The following is a 10,804-nucleotide window of genomic DNA, read 5'->3' on the forward strand; positions in this document are numbered from 1 at the left end:
AACACCCTTTAAACACTTAAACACTTATACTTATAAACTACCTAAAACATCTAACTAAGAACTCTAACATTTTACTAAGTAATTCAAGAAGGAAAAGCAAAGGGAACCCCCCCCCCCATTCACGGTTGCAACACCCCTTTGTGGGACCCATTTTTTTTACTTGTTACCACAAATATCCTAGATGGTTACTAAAGTCTTGCAAGTGATGCAAGTGGTGAAATATGATCATTACTAGTAACTAGTTACTTCATTCCTAAGCTTTTCATTCATGCATTTCACCTTCCATTTTCACAACACCAAAAGCTCCCAAACATACCCCATTTTCGGTCCATATACACCATCACCCATCTTCATTTTCAAGCCACTTTCATGATGATCAAGATGCATTTTCATGGAACTTAGGAGGATCTAAGGCAACCACAAGTAGAAGCAAGGCATTTCCATCCATCTAAGGGCTTTCAACCATCAAATCTTCATATTCTTTGCTTTTCATTTCACCTAGATCATCCCTAGCCAAGAGCTAGAAGTGAGCCTTCTAAATCCTTTATTTTCCATACTTGTTTATGTATTTATTGTTAAAGAACAACTTATAACTAAAAGAACAATACAAAATAAGATGAAAATATAAAGAAGCAAAATAATAATCATAATATAAAGTGTGTTTATGTTTGTGATTTATTGATGATTACTTGCATATTTGATCTAGTTTTGATGGTTAGCATACAAATAACTTGTTAGATGATGTTTAAAACATAATCTAACAAGTGTTCATGAAAGTGTTTAAGGGTTTTATTAAACCATGAAAGATTAGATGGGTGATCATGATCTTTGTTTTTGTTAAAGTATATAAAGTGGTTAACTAAAAATAATGCTTTTACAAGTTAATAAAAAAGAAAACATACAAGATGGGTTTTTATAAAAAGCTTGTTAAATAGAAGTTAAAATATGATTTTGGACTAGTAAACATATGTAAAGATCATAAAACCCTACATGATATAGTCATCTTGATAAGTTATGTTAAATCTCTATGTTTTATTAAGAAAAATATGAGAAGATTTGTGGTGATTTATTAAGGAAAGGATGTGGTTTTTTAAACTGGCAATGTCATATTCTAATAAAATATGGCAAGTTTTCTAAAAATCATAAGTTATAAAAACTATTATTTTTGACAAAATCTTTATTAGATTAAAAGATTTTTAAGATAGTTTTTATAAATCAAAGTTGATATAAATATATATTTTTGAGAAAATTAATATTTAGTTAACTTAACAACTTAAGGGCTATGTGTTATATGTTTGTATTAGTTATATGTATTATAACTAGGACTTGAATACAATGATACAAATGAACACAATAAACATTTCGACTAAAGTCTTACAAGACTTCACATATTTACGCCTTAAAACGAGTTACGGACGATTCAAATAATCGGACACCATTTATGGTCGAAATGAACGACGGACGACTACATAAGTGAATTGCCAATCCGAAGAGTTACTACGATGTTTAGACGATTTTTCGACACGAAATATAAATATGCTATCGATAACAAATTTTCGGATGTTTATAAACTTATAAAAACTAGTATGTTTTATTTACTAACAAATGTACTTAGTAAATTTTTATAAAAAGGTTTTTTTTATAAAAATGAAAGGCTTATTATACTAGTGGGCTATTTTATAACAAATGGGCTTATTATACTTAATGGGCTTAACATAAAGACATGGGCTAAGCCCAATATCAAAAACTCATGGGCCAAGCCCAATACCAAACATATGGGCCAAGGCCCAACACTATTCAAGCCCAACACTATTCAAGCCCAACACTATTCAAGCCCAAAACTATTCAAGCCCAACACTATTCAAGCCCAACACTATTTAAGCCCAACACTATTTGAGGCCCAACACTATTCCAGCCCAACACTATTTGAGGCCCAACACTATTTGAGGCCCAACACTATTTAGGCCCAACACTATTTGGGGCCCAAAAACATGAAAACATGGGCTCGGCCCAATGATATCATTATTGTAAACACAATCGTACAATTGATACATATAAGACACGAGACTAAGAAGACTAAATCCGACTATACAACTCACAAGATACAAGATGACATATATATATATATTTGGTGAAATATATAAATATAACAGATTAACAACTCATTCATCTAAATACACCGTTCAACGAACAGTATAGACATACAAGTCTTACACACAAATAAGACACAAGACTTGTACTCAAGTTATTTACAAAGACCGAAGTGTCTAACAAAAATAAGAACGTTTGTAGGTCGCAACGCTATTCAGGACGACCGCACGTGAGATCTTATTTTCATCTATTCACAGGACGCGATACTGTGAGTTCATGTCCCCTATTCATTTAAATGTTTTTACAACTTTACAATTATCGGGGAAAATACATGTTCAACGTATGTTAAAGTTAGGGAATGAAACACCTTAGATCATGTGCGAATTAGGGTTATACATCTAAGCACCATTAATCCAGTTTGGACCTAGGTACAAGTGGTTAGATCTAATGGGTTTTGGCGAGCCCCACTCTTGGTCGTGGACCCATACGGAAGAGTGCTTTTGTGTCCCAGTCGATAGGATTCGGCATAAAATCGTCTAGGGTTGGATTGCTTCCTTTTTCGTCACACATATTAATGTCCTTGCAAAACATTAATGATCAACGATTTCATTGACGCTTTACATACTACAACTTACATTTTAAATACATCTTTTACAACTAAACTGCATGAATTCGCCAACTTTTGTTGATGTTTTCCAAACTTAACATGTATTTCAGGGAATTAAAGGACCATGTCGGGATTCTCAGTCAAGATAACAAGTACCAGAACTCCATGCCATCTTTTGGAGGGTTTAACTGTTATATTCCGCCTCTTTGCGGAAATATGATGGTTTAAACCTTAGTAGTTTATGTCATATTAATGTATGAAACAATAACACTTTACTTTATGTTAATGGTTTGTAACCGACACACTAAACTTATGTTGTAATCTTTTGAAAAACTTATGTAATGGCAATGGAGTATGTTTTATTCATATAGTTTGTTCATGTACATCGATATTTATGCAATGAAAACCATACAGATCACACCTCGCGCTTCCGCTACGAGCGGGTGTGACAGTTTGGTATCAGAGCATCGATTGTAGTGAACCAGGATTCTTTATCGAGTCTAAGTCTACAATCACTAGGGATCTCTCACGAAAACCAGTTAAATACAAACAAATGTTTTCATTTGCATAAACATTTTTCATGGTCCATTTTCAACAAGAATTCATCTCATACAAATCAAGCAAGGACATTAGTGTCTTAGTCATCTAAATGGTAGACATGCAACTTTAAGTTAATCCACACAACTCAATTAGGATAACTTAAAATGAACATTATGTGAAAAAAAAAATACATTTTGTGTATGTATGTAAAATAACAAATATTCATACGTGTCGAACAACTTATTTCTCAGGATATCATGTCTTCCTCTGAAGGAAGCAACATATACGACGATGTAGACCCGATGGAGCTATCTTCCGACGATGACTATGTGCCGGAGGTTCAGGTCATCTTATCTGATAGCGACTCTACTTCTGACAGCGACATGGATGATTTCCAGCCGTTCGCACTTCTGGGCGAGATCATCGATGATGATGTGTTAGCTATTCCCCCTATACTCAACGACGTAGTTATCATAGGTCACCCGGAGGGTGAACATGTGGTCGAGGTTATACCATGGGATGTTCTTCCCCTTGCTATTGTGCCCTTCATTGACGACCTTGACGAGGAGGACGACGCTGTAGTCCCTGTGATTCCTGTGGAGCATTTGGATGACGAGTTGGGAGACGGGGATGTTCACGATTTGGTTATTCTAGAGGTTCCAGCACCGGTGGTTCCGATTTTTATTATCTCTTCTGATTCAGACACCGATTCGGATGCTTCCACTTATGCGTCCGTTACCTCATCCGCACTACAGGGCCATGTAGACTTTGGGGATGACATGATGCCAGCAGAGCCAGCCATCCCTGTACTTATTCCAGTCCCTGCACCAGATGCATCTCCCGAGCATGTTCGCCTCATACACTTCGCACCTATGATACCACCGACTGACCATACTGATGAGGCCGGACCATCCGGACATACACACATACCACCCAGTGTCGAGCCTCTTACTGCGCCATACTCACCCCCTCATGTTATGCCTCTGACGGATCCATACCACCCACTGCATTTCCCAGCTGCTACTACCGAGTTACGTGCCCGTGTGCTGACACTCGAGCATCAGATAGATTTTGTTATCCGTCGAGTTAGTGAACTCGAGGATGAACTTACTCACCTTATTGGTTTGGTACTTCAGGCTCCACCACCACCACCAGGGTCACCACCATTACCCCCACTACCGCCCCAGATGCCACCAGTGGATATACCACCAGTCGATCTACCTACCCGTGTTCTGGCGCTCGAGCAGCAGAGTGTGTTCCTTCATCGTTTGGTGCTCGATTTGGAGGGTAGGGTTTCTGATGTTCACAGGCTATTATTCCCGATTCCACCACCAGTATTCCCCCCACCATAGACTATGTTTGCAGGTATCGTACTTTTGGGACGGGTATCTATATCCGTTTTGTGTACATATTGATGCTCCACCAAGTTTTTAGGACAACCGACATATAGCGGATCACACAGTTGGAAGGAAGACCTTGTTATCTCTTTTGTTGTACTAGACTAGTATGACCGGGTTATGTAGCCCGAGTCTATTTTTTTTTGTTTCCTTTCAAACGATAATGTAACCGGTTGACTATATATATGAAAAACTTGGTGTTATCTATTAAATGCATCTGAGTGGTCTGGTTGGACATATCTTATTGTTTATGTTAACTTATTTACTCGCATTATATGTTTCGTGGTGATATTGCTATTAATGATAAAGATGTATTATTTTTTTTATGCTTAGTAAAATTATTTAAGAAATCAAATCAACGTCTAATCTTTATCCTATTTCTCCTTTGGAAGAATCATGCCACCAAGGAGAGTCTTACGGACACGGACAGTTAATCCACCCCCACCTCCACCGATGCCTACAAACGAGGCTGAATTAAATGCACTAATAGAACAGAGGATCGCCCAAGCTATCGCACTGTATGAGACATCCCGTGTCGAACAAAGTGGTGGCACCGGCGGATCGGGAGGCCAGGGTCAAGGCGGTAATTCAGGTGGAACAAATAATACGGGTAACGTTTAGTTGTTTTAATTACAACTCATCAAATTTCTTTCTAAATCTATTCGTACGATTCACTATTTGCTCATTCAGAATCCGTTGTCCAATTACAGGGTGCACATTCAAGCAGTTTCTGGACTGCAAGCCACTCAACTACGATGGCACAGGCGGTGCTGTGGCTTACGTGAGATGGACTGAGAAAACGGATTCCACAATCAGAATGAGCAGATGTTCCGCTAATCAGCAAGTCACTTTCGTTACTAGCTTGTTTCTTAACGAGGCCCTTACATGGTGGAACTTACAAGTGCAAACTTTGGGTGATAACGCTGCTTATGCGTTAACTTGGGAGGAACTGAAGGAACGTATGAGGGATAAGTACTGTTCTCGTGCTGAACTCCAGAAGTTGGAGAACGAGTTTTGGACCCTTACCATGGTCGGAGCTGATATCACGGGATATACACAAAGGTTTCACGATCTGTCCCGCGTGATTCCTTACCTTGTGACACCAGAATACAAGCGTATCGAACGCTACATCTGGGGACTTTCTGACAAGATTCGAAGTTTGGTTACTGCAGCTGAACCCACGACTATTACTCAGGCTGTGACTATAGCCGTGAGTCTTACTGAAGACGGGGTCAGGATGAAAGTATTCGGTGAGAAAGGTGATGATAAAAAGGAAACACATGCCGAGTCTTCCAACCGTGGGAAGAGGAATTACTCGAATTTCAAGAAGGGAACCCGCGGTAATAATAATAATAACAACAACAACAGTAACAACAACCACAACAACAATAACAATAACCCCAACAACAACAACAACAACAGGCGACAGAATAACCCGCAAAAGGATGCAAGGGCGTTTGTAGCCACAAACGACACTGGTCCTAAGAAGTACGCTGGTACTTTACCTAAGTGTGAGCGATGCAAATATCATCACTTGGGTGATTGTCGGGTTGTCAAGTGTGACAAGTGTGGCAAGAATGGCCACCGTGCTGAATCATGTTGGGGAACGGGAAATAATACTGGATCGGGAAGTGGATTTGATAACAAGAATGGGAACGGGAATGGTCGTGGTCAAGGATGCTTTGGATGCGGGAGCAAAGATCACTACAAGAAAGATTGTCCTAAAGAAAACCAAGCTCGTGGTCGATCTTTTGTGATTGGAGCCAAGGATGCGCGCCAAGACCCTAATGTGGTCACTGGTACGTTTCTCCTCAATGATCATTTCGCATCCATATTATTTGATACCGGAGCCGATTTTAGTTTTATCTCTATAGAATTTAAAAATATTCTAGGCTTGGAACCTAGTAAGCTAGATGTTCCATATTCTATAGAATTGGCTAACGGTAGACTAATAGAGACGGGAGAAGTTGTTAAGGAGTGTACCTTAGAACTTGGCGAACAAAAATTCAATATCGATCTCTTACCCATTGAATTGGGTAGTTTCGACGTAGTGGTTGGCATGGATTGGCTATCCAACAATCGAGCCGAAGTCGTTTGCCACGAGAAGATAATTCGACTACCACTACCGAACGAAGAGACACTTGTTATACATGGAGAGAAGCGTGACACCCCATTACGGATCATCAATTGCATGAAAGCACAGAAATACTTACGGAAAGGTTATATTGCTTTTCTAGCGCATGTTGTAGACAAGAAGACCGATGGGCCGAAGTTGACGGATATTCCGGTAGTAAAAGAATTTCCTGAAGTCTTTCCTGAAGACTTGCCAGGACTACCACCCAATCGACAAGTCGAATTTCACATCGACTTGGTACCAGGAGCCGCACCCGTAGCTAAATCTCCGTATCGATTAGCACCTTCTGAAATGCAGGAATTGTCCACACAACTTCAAGAGTTGTTGGATAAGGGATTCATCAGACCGAGTTTCTCGCCTTGGGGAGCTCCAGTTCTTTTTGTGAAAAAGAAGGACGGAACATTCAGAATGTGTATCGACTACAGAGAGTTGAATAAACTCACCATCAAGAATCGGTATCCACTACCGAGGATTGACGACTTATTTGATCAACTTCAAGGGTCGAGTTTTTGTTCAAAAATAGACTTACGATCTGGGTATCATCAGTTACGGATTCAAGAAGAAAGCGTACCGAAAACGGCTTTTCGAACTCGTTACGGTCATTACGAGTTTCTCGTTATGCCTTTTGGTTTAACGAACGCACCGGCGGTCTTCATGGATTTAATGAACCGCGTGTGTAAGCCGTATCTTGACAAATTCGTCATAGTGTTCATTGACGACATCTTGATATACTCACAATCGGCAGACGAGCATGAACAACATTTGAGAGCCATCTTAGAACTACTCAAGAAGGAGAAACTATACGCGAAGTTTTCCAAATGTGATTTTTGGATTCGTGAAGTACAATTTCTCGGGCATATAGTGAACGAGAAAGGTATTCAAGTAGACCCGTCGAAAATTGATTCGATTAAAAATTGGGAAGCGCCCAAGACTCCTACGGAAGTGCGACAATTTTTGGGCTTAGCGGGATATTATCGGAGGTTTATCGAGAATTTTTCAAAGATTGCTCAACCGCTAACTTCTCTTACACAGAAAGACAGGAAATTCGATTGGGGAGAGAAACAAGAAGCAGCATTTCAACTTCTTAAAGACAAGTTGTGCAGCGCACCAATCTTATCATTACCTGACGGTACCGATGACTTTGTAGTATACTGTGATGCTTCGCACCAAGGTTTGGGTTGTGTGCTCATGCAACGTGAAAAGGTTATCGCGTACGCGTCCCGCCAATTGAAAGTTCACGAGAAGAACTATACCACTCACGACCTAGAGTTAGGCGCGGTGGTATTTGCTTTGAAAATTTGGCGGCATTACTTATATGGTACACAGTGCACTATTTTCACAGATCATAGGAGTCTACAACACATATTCAACCAAAAAGAATTAAATATGCGTCAGCGACGCTGGGTTGAATTATTGAACGACTATGACTGCGAGATCAAGTACCATCCGGGCAAGGCAAACGTTGTAGCAGACGCCTTGAGCCGCAAGGAACGAGTTAAAACACTAAGAGTGCGAGCACTAGAGATGACGATTCACACAGATCTTACCGCACGAATTCAAAATGCACAACAAGAAGCGCTCAAGGAAGAGCATATTCTAGAAGAATCACTTCGAGGCATGGAAAAACAGTTAGTGCCGAAGGAAGATGGAACTTTGTACTTTGCAGGTAGAATTTGGGTTCCATTCTTTGGAGGTCTCCGAGATCTCATTTTTGAGGAAGCACATAGGTCAAAGTACTCGATCCATCCTGGATCAGATAAGATGTACCATGACTTAAAGGAGTACTATTGGTGGCCTAACCTCAAAAAGGATATTGCTATCTATGTTGGAAAATGCTTGACCTGCGCGAAGGTCAAGGCAGAGTATCAAAAACCGTCGGGTTTATTACAACAACCCGAGATTCCCGCTTGTAAATGGGAACAAATATCGATGGACTTCATTACGAAGTTACCCAGGACCTCGAAAGGCCATGACATGATATGGGTAATCGTCGATAGATTGACAAAGTCCGCCCACTTCTTACCGATTCGGGAGAAGGATAGCACTGAGAAACTAGCGGGAATCTATCTCAAAGAAATAGTGGCTCGTCATGGAGTGCCTATTTCAATCATTTCGGACCGAGACGGTCGTTTTGTTTCAAGAATATGGAAATCATTTCAACAGGCCTTTGGATCTCAATTGAATCTAAGTACGGCCTTTCATCCACAAACTGACGGCCAGAGCGAACGGACAATCCAAACACTCGAAGATATGCTTCGTGCATGTGTTATGGATTTAGGCGGCAATTGGGATAATCATCTACCTCTAGTTGAGTTTTCCTACAATAACAGCTACCATACAAGTATACGAGCTGCACCGTTTGAAGCTCTATATGGTCGAAAGTGTCGCTCTCCGCTATGTTGGGCGGAATCAGGCGATAGTCAATTAATCGGTCCGGAACTAGTCCAAGATACTACCGATAAAATTTTTCAGATACGAGACCGTATCAAGGCGGCTCGCGATCGACAAAAGCTTTACGCAGATGGAAAACGAAAACAAACATCTTTCGAGGTTGGAGAGAAAGTTTTGTTGAAAGTCTCACCTTGGAAAGGCGTAGCGAGGTTCGGTAAACGTGGAAAGCTTAACCCGCGTTACATTGGACCATTTGAAATCTTAGAGAAGATTGGCACTGTTGCTTACAAGTTGAAGTTACCAGATGAACTTAGCAGTGTACACCACACGTTTCATGTGTCGAATCTTAAAAAGAGTCCGATACAAGTAACCGTTACCATTCCTACGGATGAAATTCACATTGACGACAAACTCCAATTCACGGAGGAACCTGTTGAGGTCACGGACTGGAAGGTCAATAAAACACGGAGAAGTCGTATCAAGTTAGTAAAGGTTCGTTGGAACTCTCGTCACGGGCCCGAGTATACTTGGGAACGTGAAGACCAAATGAAGGCAAAATATCCCCACCTATTTCCGAAGACTCCTGAAAAGAATAACAAAGCTAGAATTTCGGGACGAAATTCTCAATAACAAGGGGAGAATGTGACAACTGCCACTTTACGGTAACTTTTCACACTTAAAATACTCATTTTAGCTATATTTTTAGCTACATTTTTATTCATTTTGAACATCCGAACTGCTTGTTTCGTGACATACACATAGAATACTCAAGGAATACTTACTTAGGATGCATATGACTCATTTTTATTAAGTACATTTGGAACAGTTTAAACAATGCATCGAAACTACTAGAAAAGCACCTAATAAACTAGTATTCTGACGAAAAAGCAGAATCCGCATAAATCATCTAAACGACATCTTTAGGACTTAGACGAAAGTCCAACATCTTATATATATTAAACCCTAACTAGGAATACAAGAGTTTGATTTAAATCCTTTCCGAAGTCCGATAACACTAAAAATTGCCCGAAAAGCACTAAAAGCGATGATTTCAACACTTTTCCGCAGAAATTCTGCTGAAAATCAGATTTCTAATATTTTTACGACATGTAAAAATATTATTTGACATATAATTCATGTGAGGATACATTTGGGTATCATCCGAGCCAATAACTACATCAATTCACACAAGTTTCGCAACTTAGCGTTCAAATAACATCTAACCGAAACAAATCGAAACAATTATCCGAACAATGTCAAATCTTTTTTTTAATGATCATCTAGTGTTAATTGGATCATTATGGTCTAGTAATGATCATTTAACACCCTTTAAACACTTAAACACTTATACTTATAAACTACCTAAAACATCTAACTAAGAACTCTAACATTTTTACTAAGTAATTCAAGAAGGAAAAGCAAAGGGAACCCCCCCCCCCCATTCACGGTTGCAACACCCCTTTGTGGGACCCATTTTTTTTACTTGTTACCACAAATATCCTAGATGGTTACTAAAGTCTTGCAAGTGGATGCAAGTGGTGAAATATGATCATTACTAGTAACTAGTTACTTCATTCCTAAGCTTTTCATTCATGCATTTCACCTTCCATTTTCACAACACCAAAAGCTCCCAAACATACCCCC

At 39.6% G+C, this 10,804-nt stretch overlaps 1 long non-coding RNA gene across 1 annotated transcript; it reads left to right on the forward strand.

Moving 5' to 3' along the window:
- The first annotated feature begins 493 nt into the window (after positions 1-493).
- On the forward strand, positions 494-2,966 carry LOC110910888. Its single transcript, XR_002576550.2, has 3 exons — positions 494-526; positions 2,293-2,359; positions 2,809-2,966. It is a non-coding gene; the product is annotated as an uncharacterized LOC110910888 (long non-coding RNA).
- The last annotated feature ends 7,838 nt before the right edge of the window (positions 2,967-10,804 follow it).

Source organism: Helianthus annuus, chromosome 16, assembly GCF_002127325.2.
Source record: "Helianthus annuus cultivar XRQ/B chromosome 16, HanXRQr2.0-SUNRISE, whole genome shotgun sequence".
Taxonomy (NCBI): domain Eukaryota; kingdom Viridiplantae; phylum Streptophyta; class Magnoliopsida; order Asterales; family Asteraceae; genus Helianthus; species Helianthus annuus.